Here is a 6,546-nt window from a genome sequence, read left to right on the forward strand (position 1 = left end):
CAATGGACCTGCATCTTAAAAGGAGAGACGAGAGACAAGGGGTCCTTATACAAAGGCGCACTGAAAAGTGGCTTGCGGTAGCGTAGGCGTGGGTTTTGGGCGCTGGCAGAATCATTTTTCAGCAGGCCTGTAAAAAAGGCCTCTTTTCCCCTCCCCCCCCCCCCGAAAATGGACATGTGGCAAAATCAAAATTGCCGCGCGTCCCTTTTGGGTCTCTGACCTTACCTCCAGCCATCGATCTAGCGTTAAAGAATTTGGGCAGTAAGGACCTGCGCGCATCCAGTACGCGCATCCGAAATTAAAAATCATATTGAGGACGCACATCAAAAATGAAATTATGGGAAGAGCCATGCGGTAGTCGGGCGGTAAGTCAATTTTGGCGCTTGTTGGGTGCGCGTAGGTGCTCTACGCAGCTTAGTAAAAGGGGCCCTAGGTTATGGAGATTTGTTTCTAAAAGGCTTACCAAGTCAAAAGATGGTCTGGGGGGGGGGGGGGGCACATCCTGAAAACCTGGCTGGATGTGCCCCCCCCCCCACCATAGATCATCTTTTCTCTTGGTAAGAGTTTTAGAAACAAATTCTCCCTAACCTTCTCCTCCCTTTAAGATGCATCAGGTCCATTGCTTTCCAAAGGAGCTGCAATTACAGACAATTATTACATGGTGGTATATGTTAACCACATAAAGGTAGTCAATAGAAATAAAACATGGAAAAGAAAATAAGATGATACCTTTTTTTATTGGACATAACTTAAGAAGAAATGTATTATGTTATGTCCAATAAAAAAGGTATCATCTTATTTTCTTTTCCATGTTTTATTTTTTTGATTTCTATAGATTCTACATGGAATGTTGCTAGTGGAATAGCAACATTCCATGTAGAAGTCGGCCCTTGTAGATCACCAATGTGGCCGCGCAGGCTTCTGCTTCTGTGAGTCTGACGTCCTGCACGTACGTGCAGGACGTCAGACTCACAGAAACAGAAGCCTGCGCAGCCTTCTACATGGAATGTTGCTAGTGGAATAGCAACATTCCATGTAGAATCTCCAATAGTAGCAACATTCCATGTAGAATCTCCAATAGTATCTATTTTACTGTCATAGTAATGCTTGAATGTTTTCACTTATATACACTGTCAGCTAGCACATTTGCTTATTTCTGATCTGAGGAAGAAGGGCAACCTTGGAAAGCTAATCAAGAAATGTATTACGTTATGTCCAATAAAAAAGGTATCATCTTATTTTCTTTTCCATGTTTTATTTTGATTTATTTCTGTTGATGAGCTTTAAAAGTGGACTAACACCCTCTCTTAACCACATAAGAAAGCCATACAGCTTACAAAGCAAGCTTTGCTTTGTACCAATGTCTTTCTAGGGAATGGCTTTTCGGAGTGGTTATATTTTTGAAGATCAAGGGGGAGGGGGAGGGCTTGAACAGCCACATCCTGTGTGAGTGTAACACTGGGTTATACACAGTCATTGTTTTTCCAGGATGTGATGCCACCACCTGCATAGGAAATGCATTTACTGTCTTTTAAGTTCGAGATTGTGCTGAAAAAGTGCCTCCCCCCCACTCCCTCCATCGCCCTGAGAGAGAGGTTCAGCTCTCTTTATGGATGAAAGAACTGAAACAGAAAATGAAAGATTTTGACAGCAATTTTCTGGCCCTGCCCCACTTCCCGGTCCCCCATCAGCTGCACTGAAAATATTTATTTATTTATTTGTGACATTTATATCCCACATTATCCCAAACAAGTTTGAGTTCAATGTGGCTTACAATAAACAGTATAGGATACATAACAAAGAATCATGCATAAGAAAGTAATTTGTTGTAAGAATCCAATTTTACAATACAGTATCAAAAACATACTGGGATAGCTATGGACATTTAACATGTAGAAAATCTATTATGAATGAGAAATTGTACATGAAGCAAAGAGAAGGTTAATGGTAACTACTACTACTATTTAGCATTTCTATAGCGCTACAAGGCTTACACAGCGCTGCACAAACATAGAAGAAAGACAGTCCCTGCTCAAAGAGCTTACAATCTAATAGACAAAAAATAAAGTAAGCAAATCAAATCAGTTAATGTGTACAGGAAGGAGGAGAGGAGGGTAGGTGGAGGTGAGTGGTTACAAGTGGTTATGAGCCAAAAGCAATGTTAAAGAGGTGGGCTTTCAGTCTAGATTTAAAGGTGGCCAAGGATGGGGCAAGACGTAGGGGCTCAGGAAGTTTATTCCAGGCGTAGGGTGCAGCGAGACAGAAGGTGCGAAGTCTGGAGTTGGCAGTAGTGGAGAAGGGAACAGATAAGAAGGATTTATACATGGAGCGGAGTGCACGGGAAGGGGTGTAGGGAAGGACGAGTGTGGAGAGATACTGGGGAGCAGCAGAGTGAATACATTTATAGGTTAGTAGAAGAAGTTTGAACAGGATGCGAAAACGGATAGGGAGCCAGTGAAGCGACTTGAGGAGAGGGATAGTATGAGTAAAGCGACCCTGGCGGAAGACGAGACGGGCAGCAGAGTTTTGAACCGACTGGAGAGGGGAGAGCTGACTAAGTGGTAAAACTTATTCAAAACCAATTCAAGTAATAATTAGTTGTTTTTGTTGTTCTTTGTCAGGGTTTGTTTGAATAGGAACAATTTGAGGATTTTGCGGAATCTAGTATATCCCTGTATATTTATTTTGTATATTCTAATCTGTTCCCTGAGCTCCCTGATCTCATCTCATGGTTTCCAGTATCATCTCTATGCTGATGACACCCAACTGTATCTCTCCACACCAGACATCACTGCGGAGACCCAGGCAAAGGTATCGGCCTGCTTATCCGACATTGCTGCCTGGATGTCCAACCGCCACCTGAAACTGAACATGTCCAAGACGGAGCTTATCGTCTTTCCACCAAAACCCACTTCTCCTCTTTCTCCACTTTCTATCTCAGTTGATAACACCCTCATCCTCCCCGTCTCATCTGCCCGCAACCTCGGAGTCATCTTTGACTCCTCCCTCTCCTTCTCTGCGCATGTCCAGCAGATAGCCAAGACCTGTCGCTTCTTCTTCTTTAACATCAGTAAAATTCGCCCTTTCCTCTCTGAACACACCACCCAAACTCTCGTCCACGCTCTCATTACCTCTCGCCTGGACTACTGCAACTTACTCCTCACCGGCCTCCCACTTAGCCATCTATCCCCCCTTCAGTCTGTTCAGAACTCTGCTGCACGTCTCATATTCCGCCAGAACCGATATACTCATATCACCCCTCTCCTCAGGTCACTTCACTGGCTTCCGATCAGATACCGCATTCAATTCAAGCTTCTCCTTCTTACCTACAAATGCACTCAGTCTGCTGGCCCTCACTACCTTTCTACCCTCATCTCCCCTTACGTTCCCGCCCGTAACCTCCGTTCACAGGATAAATCCCTCCTCTCAGTACCCTTCTCCACCACCGCCAACTCCAGGCTCCGCTCATTCTGCCTCGCCTCACCCTATGCTTGGAACAACCTTCCTGAACCCTTACGCCAAGCCCCCTCCCTGCCCGTCTTCAAGTCTTTGCTTAAAGCCCACCTCTTTAATGCTGCGTTCGGCACCTAACCCTTACCGTTCAGTGAATCCAGACTGCCCCAATTTGACTGCCCCTATCGGACCGACCGTTCACTTGTCTATTAGATTGTAAGCTCTTTGAGCAGGGACTGCCTCTCTTTGTTAAATTGTACAGCGCTGCATAACCCTAGTAGCGCTCTAGAAATGTTAAGTAGTAGTAGTATCAGCAACATCAGTTAAATAGCCATTGAGTTTTTGGCATTTGTAGCCTCTGCCACTGCTGGAAGAATTATGCCAACATATTGCGACAATTGTCAGTCTTTCTTACCATACATTTCCCATCATTCACTTCCATACCTTTATGTTCATCGGTATCAAATATAGCACTAATATTGGTATAAGAGCATAAGCAGGGCCATGCTGGGTGAGACCAAAGTTCCATCAAATTCTACCTCCACCAATGGCGGCCAATTGAAGTCATTTGGAAGTGGGGGAGGGGGGGGGGAGGAATGAAAATGACCTTTCCTGTTGTTGCAGGCTTCTGCTTCTGTGAGTCTGACGTCCTGCACGTACCTATGTGCAGGAGGTCAGACTCACAGAAACAGAAGCCTGTGCAGCTTTCTACATGGAATGTTGCTAGTGGAATAGCAACATTCCATGTAGAATCTCCAATAGTATCTATTTTATTTTCGTTACATTTGTACCATGCGCTTTCCCACTCATGGCAGGCTCAATGCGGCTTACATGGGGCAATGGAGGGTTAAGTGACTTGCCCAGAGTCACAAGGAGCTGCCTGTGCCTGAAGTGGGAATCGAACTCAGTTCCTCAGGACCAAAGTCCACCACCCTAACCACTAGGCCACTCCTCCACTGTTGCTACTATTTGTAACAAAAATAAAATAGATACCATTGGAGATTCTACATGGAATGTTGCTACTATTTGAGATTCTACATGGAATGTTGCTATTCCACTAGCAACATTCCATGTAGAAGTCGGCCCTTGCAGATCACCAATGTGGCCGCGCAGGCTTCTACATGGAATGTTGCTAGTGGAATAGCAACATTCCATGTAGAATCTCCAATAGTAGCAACATTCCATGTAGAATCTCCAATAGTATCTATTTTATTTTTGTTACATTTGTACCCTGCGCTTTCCCACTCAGGGCAGGCTCAATGCGGCTTACATGGGGCAATGCAGGGTTAAGTGACTTGCCCAGAGTCACAAGGAGCTGCCTGTGCCTGAAGTGCGAATCAAACTCAGTTCCTCAGTTCCCCAGGACCAAAGTCCACCACCCTAACCACTAGACCACTCCTACCCAGAAGCAGCATTGATCCCCTTTCATTGTCCCCTATGTTCATGTATATTTGCTCCAAATGTAAGACCTGTAATATCACCTGCATTATGCTCTGAGAAACCGAGATGGCTGCCCTTATTATTAATATTTAATCACGTTTCCAAAATTAAATCTTTGTCAAAAGAGACATTTGAAAATTATCAACGTATATCAAATATTTAAATCATTCAGGGTTTTTTTTTATTTTTTTTTTTGGGGGGGGGGGGGGTTATTTTCTGCTTCGGCAGACTGCTGAGGACACCGGTAAAATAAAAATAGAAATTTCTGGCTTATGTGACTTCTGGGATGGAGGCACCAGACCAAAAATACTCTTTGTATTGAGATGGTTTGGGGTGTGGCAACATTTCAAAGGACTTTTTAAGTGCTCTAAATCCCAGTGTTCTTTCTTCCAAACGTATGTGGCCCGTAAGAAGAAAATTCTGCAGAGAGGAAACTTGTAGACAATCCGTCACCCACTCACACCTACTGTGAAACGGCTGAAATCTTCCCAATATTTATTTTAAAAAACCCCACTAAGGTTTCCATTAGGCGTTATACGTTTTAGTTGCACAGACAGACGTAGCCGTTTAAATGTCAATGAACTAACTTGAAACGGAGTGAAATACAATTCATGTTAGATTCCATTTCACCTCCTAAAATTGCTACAGAATACAGAGCACATGCATGTTGTGGGATTGCTCGTTTTCTCCTCGTCCTACGTCTTAATTGCACCAGTTTTAAAAATGGAATTTTTTTTTTTTTTTGCTGTAGGTGGGTGCACTATCCTCCCCCCCCCCCCAACTTGACCTACACATAAATATTATCTCTACTAGTTAAGACAGCTGTGAAATGTCTTACAAAGTCTCTAAAATATTTGCAGAGGAAAGGAACTGAAAAACGTGGAGTTCTTTTTCTTGTGTGCCTTAACCTCTCTTCCCTTTCCTCCCATCAACGCCAAAACCGTCTCTGTGCGCCTGGCTTGAACCGCTTGATCTTGGAAAAAAAGGAGGGAGACAGTCAGTATCCCTCAGACTGATAGCAGGATGTGCACTGGATAGAGTCACAGTGCGTGTTGGGGGTATTCCTATGCCATGTTTAGGTTACATCCAGGAAACGCGATCAGTTTCAGCCCACTTCCTGCACCGAACAGGAAATGGTGGAGATGGAGCAGGCCTGGCAAGAAACGTGTTTGTTTAAGATCAGTTTTTATATCCGTGTTTAGTGTTCAAGCATCTGCTTCTACATTTGTCATAGGTATTACAGTACCTTACAGCCAACCCCCCCCCCCCCCCCCCCCCCCACACACACACACACACACACACACTTAATTATTGCAATAGTGTTACTGTAACACAAAACTTTTTTTAAATGTTGATTATAAATTATAGTCACAACACAAAGAATGCAACTGAAGTAATTAAGCAAAATACATAAAGAAAAAGAAAATCAACAAGAAAATATTCTCAAATATATGTGTCCACAATAAAGGATAACAGGACCAAGATATATATAGGCGTACCTAGGGTAGCTGACACCGAGGCTGGTCATTTTTCAACACCCCCCCCCCCCTCCAAAATCCAGTACTAGGTATGCCGAGAATACACAACACTCAGGACCTATAGAGCAATTCTAGCATACCATAAGAGTCATTTCTACCAGTCACAGAAGGAAAA

Source organism: Microcaecilia unicolor, chromosome 6 (assembly GCF_901765095.1).
Source record: "Microcaecilia unicolor chromosome 6, aMicUni1.1, whole genome shotgun sequence".
NCBI lineage: Eukaryota > Metazoa > Chordata > Amphibia > Gymnophiona > Siphonopidae > Microcaecilia > Microcaecilia unicolor.